General features: G+C 35.8%; 9 non-coding genes across 9 annotated transcripts; all 9 read right to left on the bottom strand.

The window, feature by feature from the left end:
- Positions 1–445: 445 nt before the first annotated feature.
- On the bottom strand, positions 446–535 carry TRNAR-UCU (transfer RNA arginine (anticodon UCU)). Its single transcript is given in 2 exon segments — positions 446–481; positions 499–535. It is a non-coding gene; the product is annotated as a tRNA-Arg (tRNA).
- A 676-nt stretch (positions 536–1,211) lies between these two features.
- TRNAR-UCU (transfer RNA arginine (anticodon UCU)) lies at positions 1,212–1,301 on the bottom strand. Its single transcript is given in 2 exon segments — positions 1,212–1,247; positions 1,265–1,301. It is a non-coding gene; the product is annotated as a tRNA-Arg (tRNA).
- A 2,194-nt stretch (positions 1,302–3,495) lies between these two features.
- Positions 3,496–3,585, bottom strand: TRNAR-UCU (transfer RNA arginine (anticodon UCU)). Its single transcript is given in 2 exon segments — positions 3,496–3,531; positions 3,549–3,585. It is a non-coding gene; the product is annotated as a tRNA-Arg (tRNA).
- A 676-nt stretch (positions 3,586–4,261) lies between these two features.
- Positions 4,262–4,351, bottom strand: TRNAR-UCU (transfer RNA arginine (anticodon UCU)). Its single transcript is given in 2 exon segments — positions 4,262–4,297; positions 4,315–4,351. It is a non-coding gene; the product is annotated as a tRNA-Arg (tRNA).
- A 2,195-nt stretch (positions 4,352–6,546) lies between these two features.
- Positions 6,547–6,636, bottom strand: TRNAR-UCU (transfer RNA arginine (anticodon UCU)). Its single transcript is given in 2 exon segments — positions 6,547–6,582; positions 6,600–6,636. It is a non-coding gene; the product is annotated as a tRNA-Arg (tRNA).
- A 676-nt stretch (positions 6,637–7,312) lies between these two features.
- On the bottom strand, positions 7,313–7,402 carry TRNAR-UCU (transfer RNA arginine (anticodon UCU)). The gene is given in 2 exon segments: positions 7,313–7,348; positions 7,366–7,402. It is a non-coding gene; the product is annotated as a tRNA-Arg (tRNA).
- A 1,442-nt stretch (positions 7,403–8,844) lies between these two features.
- On the bottom strand, positions 8,845–8,934 carry TRNAR-UCU (transfer RNA arginine (anticodon UCU)). Its single transcript is given in 2 exon segments — positions 8,845–8,880; positions 8,898–8,934. It is a non-coding gene; the product is annotated as a tRNA-Arg (tRNA).
- A 2,191-nt stretch (positions 8,935–11,125) lies between these two features.
- On the bottom strand, positions 11,126–11,215 carry TRNAR-UCU (transfer RNA arginine (anticodon UCU)). The gene is given in 2 exon segments: positions 11,126–11,161; positions 11,179–11,215. It is a non-coding gene; the product is annotated as a tRNA-Arg (tRNA).
- A 1,441-nt stretch (positions 11,216–12,656) lies between these two features.
- TRNAR-UCU (transfer RNA arginine (anticodon UCU)) lies at positions 12,657–12,746 on the bottom strand. Its single transcript is given in 2 exon segments — positions 12,657–12,692; positions 12,710–12,746. It is a non-coding gene; the product is annotated as a tRNA-Arg (tRNA).
- Between the last annotated feature and the right edge of the window lie 409 nt (positions 12,747–13,155).

Raw genomic sequence — 13,155 nt, 5'->3', positions numbered from 1 at the left:
ATACGTTTGGACAACAATTCCATAACTTAATAAAAAAGAACTGGATAAAAAGTGCAGCCATACAATTGGTTAACAATACAAAAACACAAAGAGAATATACCATAAATAGCTTTGAAAGAATATTTTACTTTATATGTCGCTAGAAACAAATGTCTGAGTGTAGGGTGTTGTGTTTTTGGTCTATCTCATTTACAGCTATTATAAAGACAATGTTTCTGAAGGAAGGATACATTAGGAAAGTGCAAAGTTTCTGGCAGTGATGTTGTATTGCTTATGAGCAATATGTTCCTGTTGCAATGGAAGGCAGACTGCTTTTGATTCAGTTGCATGCTGTATTAGATACATAGGTTCAACTTGGGTGAAATACTAAGATTAAAGCATCGGCCAAAAATAAACATTCCTCACATGCATAATGTTCCTTGTTTGAATAAGAAAGTAAAAAATACGACTCTGGTGGGATTCGAACCCACAACCTTTGAATGACTTTGCCAATTCTCTTAGAAGTCCAACGCGCTATCCATTGCGCCACAGAGCCAGTTGAAACTCAACTTGCGTACATTAAGGGATGATCGAAGTTTTGTCAATCCAGTGTTTACTTCACATCATATTATCAAGCCTTCTGGGATACAAGAAAGAATAATTGTTTTCTGAAACATAAAATGTCTGTAGAAGAATCACACTTCTGGGTGAAACCTTGAAATACACCTTTGTTCCTTTAGGGATAAATTCGGAGAATAGGGTATTACTGTATTTTCTTGCAAACTGAATACGTTTGGACAACAATTCCATACCTTAATAAAAAAGAACTGGATAAAAAGTGCAGCCATACAATTGGTTAACAATACAAAAACACAAAGAGAATATACCATAAATAGCTTTGAAAGAAGATTTTACTTTATATGTCGCTAGAAACAAATGTCTGAGTGTAGGGTGTCGTGTTTTTGGTCTATCTCATTTACAGCTATTATAAAGACAATGTTTCTGAAGGAAGGATACATTAGGAAAGTGCAAAGTTTTTGGCAGTGATGTTGTATTCCTTATGAGCAATATGTTCCTGTTGCAATGGAAGGCAGACTGCTTTTGATTCAGTTGCATGCTGTATTAGATACATAGGTTCAACTTGGGTCAAATACTAAGATTAAAGCATCGGCCAAAAATAAACATTCCTCACATGCATAATGTTCCTTGTTTGAATAAGAAAGTAAAAAATGCGACTCTGGTGGGATTCGAACCCACAACCTTTGAATGACTTTGCCAATTCACTTAGAAGTCCAACGCGCTATCCATTGCGCCACAGAGCCAGATGACAATCAACTTGCGTACATCAGGGGATGATCGAGGTTTTGTCAATCCAGTGTTTACTTCACATCATATTATCAAGCCTTCTGGGATACAAGAAAGAATAATTGTTTTCTGAAACATAAAATGTCTGTAGAAGAATCACACTTCTGGGTGAAACCTTGAACTACACCTTTGTTCCTTTAGGGATAAATTCGGAGAATAGGGTATTACAGTATTTTCTTGCCAAGTGAATACGTTTGGACAACAATTCCATACCTTAATAAAAAATAACTGGATAAAAAGTGCAGACATACAATTGGTTAACAATACAAAAACACAAAGAGAATATACCATAAATAGCTTTGAAAGAAGATTTTACTTTATATGTCGCTAGAAACAAATGTCTGAGCGTAGGGTGTCGTGTTTTGGTCTATCTCATTTACAGCTATTATAAAGACAATGTTTCTGAAGGAAGGATACATTAGAAAAGTGCCAAGTTTCTGGTAGTGATGTTGTATTGCTTATGAGCAATATGTTCCTGTTGCAATGAAAGGCAGACTGCTTTTGATTCAGTTGCATGCTGTATTAGATACATAGGTTCAACTTGGGTCAAATACTAAGATTAAAGCATCGGCCAAAAATAAACATTCCTCACATGCATAATGTTCCTTGTTTGAATAAGAAAGTAAAAAATGCAACTCTGGTGGTATTCAAAGCCACAACCTTTGAATGACTTTGCCAATTCACTTAGAAGTCCAACGCGCTATCCATTCCGCCACAGATCCAGATGAAAATTAACTTGCGTACATTAAGGGATGATCAAAGTTTTGTCAATCCAGTGTTTACTTCACATCATATTATCAAGCTTTCTGGGATACAAGAAAGAATAATTGTTTTCTGAAACATAAAATGTCTGTAGAAGAATCACACTTCTGGCTGAAACCTTGAACTACACCTTTGTTCCTTTAGGGATAAATTCGGAGAATAGGGTATTACTGTATTTTCTTGCAAACTGAATACGTTTGGACAACATTTCCATACCTTAATAAAAAAGAACTGGATAAAAAGTGCAGACATGCAATTGGTTAACAATACAAAAACACAAAGAGAATATACCATAAATAGCTTTGAAAGAAGATTTTACTTTATATGTCGCTAGAAACAAATGTCTGAGTGTAGGGTGTCGTGTTTTTGGTCTATCTCATTTACAGCTATTATAAAGACAATGTTTCTGAAGGAAGGATACATTAGGAAAGTGCAAAGTTTCTGGCAGTGATGTTGTATTGCTTATGAGCAATATGTTCCTGTTGCCATGGAAGGCAGACTGCTTTTGATTCAGTTGCATGCTGTATTAGATACATAGGTTCAACTTGGGTGAAATACTAAGATTAAAGCATCGGCCAAAAATAAACATTCCTCACATGCATAATGTTCCTTATTTGAATAAGAAAGTAAAAAATGCGACTCTGGTTGGATTCGAACCCACAACCTTTGAATGACTTTGCCAATTCACTTAGAAGTCCAACGCGCTATCCATTGCGCCACAGAGCCAGATGAAAATCCACTTGCATACAGTAAGGGATGATCGAAGTTTTGTCAATCCAGTGTTTACTTCACATCACATTATCAAGCCTTCTGGGATACATGAAAGAATGATTGTTTTCTGAAACATTAAATGTCTGTAGCAAGAATCACAGTTCGGGGTGAAACCTTGAACTGCACCTTTGTTCGCTTGGGGAGAAATTCAGAGAATAGGGTATTACAGTATTTTCTTGCCAAGTGAATTGGTTTGGACAACAATTTCATACCTTAATAAAAAAGAACTGGATAAAAAGTGCAGACATACAATTGGTTAACAATACAAAAACACAAAGATAGCTTTGAAAGAAGATTTTACTTTATATGTCGCTAGAAACAAATGTCTGAGTGTAGGGTGTCGTGTTTTTGGTCTATCTCATTTACAGCTATTATAAAGACAATGTTTCTGAAGGAAGGATACATTAGGAAAGTGCAAAGTTTCTGGCAGTGATGTTGTATTGCTTATGAGCAATATGTTCCTGTTGCAATGGAAGGCAGACTGCTTTTGATTCAGTTGCATGCTGTATTAGATACATAGGTTCAACTTGGGTCAAATACTAAGATTAAAGCATCGGCCAAAAATAAACATTCCTGACATGCATAATGTTCCTTGTTTGAATTAGAAAGTAAAAAATGCGACTCTGGTGGGATTCGAACCCACAACCTTTGAATGACTTTGCCAATTCACTTAGAAGTCCAACGCGCTATCCATTGCACCACAGAGCCAGACGAAAATCAACTTGCGTACATTAAGGGATGATCGAAGTTTTGTCAATCCAGTGTTTACTTCACATCATATTATCAAGCCTTCTGGGATACAAGAAAGAATAATTGTTTTCTGAAACATAAAATGTCTGTAGAAGAATCACACTTCTGGGTGAAATCTTGAACTACACCTTTGTTCCTTTAGGGATAAATTCGGAGAATAGGGTATTACTGTATTTTCTTGCAAACTGAATACGTTTGGACAACAATTCCATACCTTAATAAAAAAGAACTGGATAAAAAGTGCAGCCATACAATTGGTTAACAATACAAAAACACAAAGAGAATATACCATACATAGCTTTGAAAGAAGATTTTACTTTATATGTCGCTAGAAACAAATGTCTCAGTGTAGGGTGTCGTGTTTTTGGTCTATCTCATTTACAGCTATTATAAAGACAATGTTTCTGAAGGAAGGATACATTAGGAAAGTGCAAAGTTTCTGGCAGTGATGTTGTATTGCTTATGAGCAATATGTTCCTGTTGCAATGGAAGGCAGACTGCTTTTGATTCAGTTGCATGCTGTATTAGATACATAGGTTCAACTTGGGTCAAATACTAAGATTAAAGCATCGGCCAAAAATAAACATTCCTCACATGCATAATGTTCCTTGTTTGAATAAGAAAGTAAAAAATACAACTCTGGTGGGATTCGAACCCACAACCTTTGAATGACTTTGCCAATTCACTTAGAAGTCCAACGCGCTATCCATTGCGCCACAGAGCCAGTTGAAAATTAACTTGCGTACATTAAGGGATGATCGAAGTTTTGTCAATCCAGTGTTTACTTCACATCATATTATCAAGCCTTCTGGGATACAAGAAAGAATAATTGTTTTCTGAAACATAAAATGTCTGTAGAAGAATCACACTTCTGGGTGAAACCTTGAACTACACCTTTGTTCCTTTAGGGATAAATTCGGAGAATAGGGTATTACTGTATTTTCTTGCAAACTGAATACGTTTGGACAACAATTCCATACCTTAATAAAAAAGAACTGGATAAAAAGTGCAGCCATACAATTGGTTAACAATACAAAAACACAAAGAGAATATACCATAAATAGCTTTGAAAGAAGATTTTACTTTATATGTCGCTAGAAACAAATGTCTGAGTGTAGGGTGTCGTGTTTTTGGTCTATCTCATTTACAGCTATTATAAAGACAATGTTTCTGAAGGAAGGATACGTTAGGAAAGTGCAAAGTTTCTGGCAGTGATGTTGTATTGCTTATGAGCAATATGTTCCTGTTGCAATGGAAGGCAGACTGCTTTTGATTCAGTTGCATGCTGTATTAGATACATAGGTTCAACTTGGGTCAAATACTAAGATTAAAGCATCGGCCAAAAATAAACATTCCTCACATGCATAATGTTCCTTGTTTGAATAAGAAAGTAAAAAATGCGACTCTGGTGGGATTCGAACCCACAACCTTTGAATGACTTTGCCAATTCACTTAGAAGTCCAACGCGCTATCCATTCCGCCACAGATCCAGATGAAAATTAACTTGCGTACATTAAGGGATGATCAAAGTTTTGTCAATCCAGTGTTTACTTCACATCATATTATCAAGCTTTCTGGGATACAAGAAAGAATAATTGTTTTCTGAAACATAAAATGTCTGTAGAAGAATCACACTTCTGGCTGAAACCTTGAACTACACCTTTGTTCCTTTAGGGATAAATTCGGAGAATAGGGTATTACTGTATTTTCTTGCAAACTGAATACGTTTGGACAACATTTCCATACCTTAATAAAAAAGAACTGGATAAAAAGTGCAGACATGCAATTGGTTAACAATACAAAAACACAAAGAGAATATACCATAAATAGCTTTGAAAGAAGATTTTACTTTATATGTCGCTAGAAACAAATGTCTGAGTGTAGGGTGTCGTGTTTTTGGTCTATCTCATTTACAGCTATTATAAAGACAATGTTTCTGAAGGAAGGATACATTAGGAAAGTGCAAAGTTTCTGGCAGTGATGTTGTATTGCTTATGAGCAATATGTTCCTGTTGCCATGGAAGGCAGACTGCTTTTGATTCAGTTGCATGCTGTATTAGATACATAGGTTCAACTTGGGTGAAATACTAAGATTAAAGCATCGGCCAAAAATAAACATTCCTCACATGCATAATGTTCCTTATTTGAATAAGAAAGTAAAAAATACGACTCTGGTTGGATTCGAACCCACAACCTTTGAATGACTTTGCCAATTCACTTAGAAGTCCAACGCGCTATCCATTGCGCCACAGAGCCAGATGAAAATCCACTTGCATACAGTAAGGGATGATCGAAGTTTTGTCAATCCAGTGTTTACTTCACATCACATTATCAAGCCTTCTGGGATACATGAAAGAATGATTGTTTTCTGAAACATTAAATGTCTGTAGCAAGAATCACAGTTCGGGGTGAAACCTTGAACTGCACCTTTGTTCGCTTGGGGAGAAATTCAGAGAATAGGGTATTACAGTATTTTCTTGCCAAGTGAATTGGTTTGGACAACAATTTCATACCTTAATAAAAAAGAACTGGATAAAAAGTGCAGACATACAATTGGTTAACAATACAAAAACACAAAGATAGCTTTGAAAGAAGATTTTACTTTATATGTCGCTAGAAACAAATGTCTGAGTGTAGGGTGTCGTGTTTTTGGTCTATCTCATTTACAGCTATTATAAAGACAATGTTTCTGAAGGAAGGATACATTAGGAAAGTGCAAAGTTTCTGGCAGTGATGTTGTATTGCTTATGAGCAATATGTTCCTGTTGCAATGGAAGGCAGACTGCTTTTGATTCAGTTGCATGCTGTATTAGATACATAGGTTCAACTTGGGTCAAATACTAAGATTAAAGCATCGGCCAAAAATAAACATTCCTGACATGCATAATGTTCCTTGTTTGAATTAGAAAGTAAAAAATGCGACTCTGGTGGGATTCGAACCCACAACCTTTGAATGACTTTGCCAATTCACTTAGAAGTCCAACGCGCTATCCATTGCACCACAGAGCCAGACGAAAACCAACTTGCGTACATTAAGGGATGATCGAAGTTTTGTCAATCCAGTGTTTACTTCACATCATATTATCAAGCCTTCTGGGATACAAGAAAGAATAATTGTTTTCTGAAACATAAAATGTCTGTAGAAGAATCACACTTCTGGGTGAAACCTTGAACTACACCTTTGTTCCTTTAGGGATAAATTCGGAGAATAGGGTATTACTGTATTTTCTTGCAAACTGAATACGTTTGGACAACAATTCCATACCTTAATAAAAAAGAACTGGATAAAAAGTGCAGCCATACAATTGGTTAACAATACAAAAACACAAAGAGAATATACCATAAATAGCTTTGAAAGAAGATTTTACTTTATATGTCGCTAGAAACAAATGTCTGAGTGTAGGGTGTCGTGTTTTTGGTCTATCTCATTTACAGCTATTATAAAGACAATGTTTCTGAAGGAAGGATACATTAGGAAAGTGCAAAGTTTTTGGCAGTGATGTTGTATTCCTTATGAGCAATATGTTCCTGTTGCAATGGAAGGCAGACTGCTTTTGATTCAGTTGCATGTTGTATTAGATACATAGGTTCAACTTGGGTCAAATACTAAGATTAAAGCATCGGCCAAAAATAAACATTCCTCACATGCATAATGTTCCTTGTTTGAATAAGAAAGTAAAAAATACGACTCTGGTGGGATTCGAACCCACAACCTTTGAATGACTTTGCCAATTCTCTTAGAAGTCCAACACGCTATCCATTGCGCCACAGAGCCAGATGAAAATCAACTTGCGTACATTAAGGGATGATCGAAGTTTTGTCAATCCAGTGTTTACTTCACATCATATTATCAAGCCTTCTGGGATACAAGAAAGAATAATTGTTTTCTGAAACATAAAATGTCTGTAGAAGAATCACACTTCTGGGTGAAACCTTGAACTACACTTTTGTTCCTTTAGGGATAAATTCGGAGAATAGGGTATTACTGTATTTTCTTGCAAACTGAATACGTTTGGACAACAATTCCATACCTTAATAAAAAAGAATTGGATAAAAAGTGCAGCCATACAATTGGTTAACAATACAAAAACACAAAGAGAATATACCATACATAGCTTTGAAAGAAGATTTTACTTTATATGTCGCTAGAAACAAATGTCTGAGTGTAGGGTGTCGTGTTTTTGGTCTATCTCATTTACAGCTATTATAAAGACAATGTTTCTGAAGGAAGGATACATTAGGAAAGTGCAAAGTTTCTGGCAGTGATGTTGTATTGCTTATGAGCAATATGTTCCTGTTGCAATGGAAGGCAGACTGCTTTTGATTCAGTTGCATGCTGTATTAGATACATAGGTTCAACTTGGGTCAAATACTAAGATTAAAGCATCGGCCAAAAATAAACATTCCTCACATGCATAATGTTGCTTGTTTGAATAAGAAAGTAAAAAATACGACTATGGTGGGATTCGAACCCACAACCTTTGAATGACTTTGCCAATTCACTTAGAAGTCCAACGCGCTATCCATTGCGCCACAGAGCCAGTTGAAAATCAACTTGCGTACATTAAGGGATGATCGAAGTTTTGTCAATCCAGTGTTTACTTCACATCATATTATCAAGCCTTCTGGGATACAAGAAAGAATAATTGTTTTCTGAAACATAAAATGTCTGTAGAAGAATCACACTTCTGGGTGAAACCTTGAACTACACCTTTGTTCCTTTAGGGATAAATTCGGAGAATAGGGTATTACTGTATTTTCTTGCAAACTGAATACGTTTGGACAACAATTCCATACCTTAATAAAAAAGAACTGGATAAAAAGTGCAGCCATACAATTGGTTAACAATACAAAAACACAAAGAGAATATACCATAAATAGCTTTGAAAGAAGATTTTACTTTATATGTCGCTAGAAACAAATGTCTGAGTGTAGGGTGTCGTGTTTTTGGTCTATCTCATTTACAGCTATTATAAAGACAATGTTTCTGAAGGAAGGATACGTTAGGAAAGTGCAAAGTTTCTGGCAGTGATGTTGTATTGCTTATGAGCAATATGTTCCTGTTGCAATGGAAGGCAGACTGCTTTTGATTCAGTTTCATGCTGTATTAGATACATAGGTTCAACTTGGGTCAAATACTAAGATTAAAGCATCGGCCAAAAATAAACATTCCTCACATGCATAATGTTCCTTGTTTGAATAAGAAAGTAAAAAATGCGACTCTGGTGGGATTCGAACCCACAACCTTTGAATGACTTTGCCAATTCACTTAGAAGTCCAACGCGCTATCCATTGCGCCACAGAGCCAGATGACAATCAACTTGCGTACATCAGGGGATGATCGAGGTTTTGTCAATCCAGTGTTTACTTCACATCATATTATCAAGCTTTCTGGGATACAAGAAAGAATAATTGTTTTCTGAAACATAAAATGTCTGTAGAAGAATCACACTTCTGGCTGAAACCTTGAACTACACCTTTGTTCCTTTAGGGATAAATTCGGAGAATAGGGTATTACTGTATTTTCTTGCAAACTGAATACGTTTGGACAACATTTCCATACCTTAATAAAAAAGAACTGGATAAAAAGTGCAGACATGCAATTGGTTAACAATACAAATACACAAAGAGAATATACCATAAATAGCTTTGAAAGAAGATTTTACTTTATATGTCGCTAGAAACAAATGTCTGAGTGTAGGGTGTCGTGTTTTTGGTCTATCTCATTTACAGCTATTATAAAGACAATGTTTCTGAAGGAAGGATACATTAGGAAAGTGCAAAGTTTCTGGCAGTGATGTTGTATTGCTTATGAGCAATATGTTCCTGTTGCCATGGAAGGCAGACTGCTTTTGATTCAGTTGCATGCTCTATTAGATACATAGGTTCAACTTGGGTGAAATACTAAGATTAAAGCATCGGCCAAAAATAAACATTCCTCACATGCATAATGTTCCTTATTTGAATAAGAAAGTAAAAAATGCGACTCTGGTTGGATTCGAACCCACAACCTTTGAATGACTTTGCCAATTCACTTAGAAGTCCAACGCGCTATCCATTGCGCCACAGAGCCAGATGAAAATCCACTTGCATACAGTAAGGGATGATCGAAGTTTTGTCAATCCAGTGTTTACTTCACATCACATTATCAAGCCTTCTGGGATACATGAAAGAATGATTGTTTTCTGAAACATTAAATGTCTGTAGCAAGAATCACAGTTCGGGGTGAAACCTTGAACTGCACCTTTGTTCGCTTGGGGAGAAATTCAGAGAATAGGGTATTACAGTATTTTCTTGCCAAGTGAATTGGTTTGGACAACAATTTCATACCTTAATAAAAAAAGAACTGGATAAAAAGTGCAGACATACAATTGGTTAACAATACAAAAACACAAAGATAGCTTTGAAAGAAGATTTTACTTTATATGTCGCTAGAAACAAATGTCTGAGTGTAGGGTGTCGTGTTTTTGGTCTATCTCATTTACAGCTATTATAAAGACAATGTTTCTGAAGGAAGGATACATTAGGAAAGTGCAAAGTTTCTGGCAGTGATGTTGTATTGCTTATGAGCAATATGTTCCTGTTGCAATGGAAGGCAGACTGCTTTTGATTCAGTTGCATGCTGTATTAGATACATAGGTTCAACTTGGGTCAAATACTAAGATTAAAGCATCGGCCAAAAATAAACATTCCTCACATGCATAATGTTCCTTGTTTGAATTAGAAAGTATAAAATGCGACTCTGGTGGGATTCGAACCCACAACCTTTGAATGACTTTGCCAATTCACTTAGAAGTCCAACGCGCTATCCATTGCGCCACAGATCCAGATGAAAATCAACTTGCGTACATTAAGGGGTGATCGAAGTTTTGTCAATCCAGTGTTTACTTCACATCATATTATCAAGCCTTCTGGGATACAAGAAAGAATAATTGTTTTCTGAAACATAAAATGTCTGTAGAAGAATCACACTTCTGGGTGAAACCTTGAACTACACCTTTGTTCCTTTAGGGATAAATTCGGAGAATAGGGTATTACTGTATTTTCTTGCAAACTGAATACGTTTGGACAACAATTCCATACCTTAATAAAAAAGAACTGGATAAAAAGTGCAGCCATACAATTGGTTAACAATACAAAAACACAAAGAGAATATACCATAAATAGCTTTGAAAGAAGATTTTACTTTATATGTCGCTAGAAACAAATGTCTGAGTGTAGGGTGTCGTGTTTTTGGTCTATCTCATTTACAGCTATTATAAAGACAATGTTTCTGAAGGAAGGATACATTAGAAAAGTGCCAAGTTTCTGGTAGTGATGTTGTATTGCTTATGAGCAATATGTTCCTGTTGCAATGGAAGGCAGACTGCTTTTGATTCAGTTGCATGCTGTATTAGATACATAGGTTCAACTTGGGTCAAATACTAAGATTAAAGGCCAAAAATAAACATTCCTCACATGCATAATGTTCCTTGTTTGAATAAGAAAGTAAAAAATGCGACTCTGGTGGGATTCGAACCCACAACCTTTGAATGACTTTGACAATTCACTTAGAAGTCCAACGCGCTATCCATTGCGCCACAGAGCCAGATGACAATCAACTTGCGTACATCAGGGGATGATCGAGGTTTTGTCAATCCAGTGTTTACTTCACATCATATTATCAAGCCTTCTGGGATACAAGAAAGAATAATTGTTTTCCGAAACATAAAATGTCTGTAGAAGAATCACACTTCTGGGTGAAACCTTGAACTACACCTTTTTTCCTTTAGGGATAAATTCGGAGAATAGGGTATTACAGTATTTTCTTGCCAAGTGAATTGGTTTGGACAACAATTCCATACCTTAATAAAAAATAACTGGATAAAAAGTGCAGACATACAATTGGTTAACAATACAAAAACACAAAGAGAATATACCATAAATAGCTTTGAAAGAAGATTTTACTTTATATGTCGCTAGAAACAAATGTCTGAGCGTAGGGTGTCGTGTTTTGGTCTATCTCATTTACAGCTATTATAAAGACAATGTTTCTGAAGGAAGGATACATTAGAAAAGTGCCAAGTTTCTGGTAGTGATGTTGTATTGCTTATGAGCAATATGTTCCTGTTGCAATGAAAGGCAGACTGCTTTTGATTCAGTTGCATGCTGTATTAGATACATAGGTTCAACTTGGGTCAAATACTAAGATTAAAGCATCGGCCAAAAATAAACATTCCTCACATGCATAATGTTCCTTGTTTGAATAAGAAAGTAAAAAATGCAACTCTGGTGGTATTCAAAGCCACAACCTTTGAATGACTTTGCCAATTCACTTAGAAGTCCAACGCGCTATCCATTCCGCCACAGATCCAGATGAAAATTAACTTGCGTACATTAAGGGATGATCAAAGTTTTGTCAATCCAGTGTTTACTTCACATCATATTATCAAGCTTTCTGGGATACAAGAAAGAATAATTGTTTTCTGAAACATAAAATGTCTGTAGAAGAATCACACTTCTGGCTGAAACCTTGAACTACACCTTTGTTCCTTTAGGGATAAATTCGGAGAATAGGGTATTACTGTATTTTCTTGCAAACTGAATACGTTTGGACAACATTTCCATACCTTAATAAAAAAGAACTGGATAAAAAGTGCAGACATGCAATTGGTTAACAATACAAAAACACAAAGAGAATATACCATAAATAGCTTTGAAAGAAGATTTTACTTTATATGTCGCTAGAAACAAATGTCTGAGTGTAGGGTGTCGTGTTTTTGGTCTATCTCATTTACAGCTATTATAAAGACAATGTTTCTGAAGGAAGGATACATTAGAAAAGTGCCAAGTTTCTGGTAGTGATGTTGTATTGCTTATGAGCAATATGTTCCTGTTGCAATGGAAGGCAGACTGCTTTTGATTCAGTTGCATGCTGTATTAGATACATAGGTTCAACTTGGGTCAAATACTAAGATTAAAGCATCGGCCAAAAATAAACATTCCTCACATGCATAATGTTCCTTGTTTGAATTAGAAAGTAAAGAATGCGACTCTGGTGGGATTCGAACCCACAACCTTTGAATGACTTTGCCAATTCACTTAGAAGTCCAACGCGCTTTCCATTGCGCCATAGAGCCAGATGAAATTCAACTTGCGTACATTAAGGGATGATCAAAGTTTTGTCAATTCAGTGTTTACTTCACATCATATTATCAAGCCTTCTGGGATACAAGAAAGAATAATTGTTTTCTGAAACATAAAATGTCTGTAGAAGAATCACACTTCTGGGTGAAACCTTGAACTACACTTTTGTTCCTTTAGGGATAAATTCGGAGAATAGGGTATTACTGTATTTTCTTGCAAACTGAATACGTTTGGACAACAATTCCATACCTTAATAAAAAAGAACTGGATAAAAAGTGCAGCCATACAATTGGTTAACAATACAAAAACACAAAGAGAATATACCATAAATAGCTTTGAAAGAAGATTTTACTTTATATGTCGCTAGAAACAAATGTCTGAGTGTAGGGTGTCGTGTTTTTG

Source organism: Ambystoma mexicanum (assembly GCF_040938575.1).
Source record: "Ambystoma mexicanum isolate Mex_15411 chromosome 12 unlocalized genomic scaffold, UKY_AmexF1_1 Mex_chr12_unloc.1, whole genome shotgun sequence".
NCBI classification, from domain to species: domain Eukaryota; kingdom Metazoa; phylum Chordata; class Amphibia; order Caudata; family Ambystomatidae; genus Ambystoma; species Ambystoma mexicanum.
The sequence above is the reverse complement of the archived record's forward strand: the minus strand, read 5'-3'. Positions and strand labels throughout refer to the sequence as shown.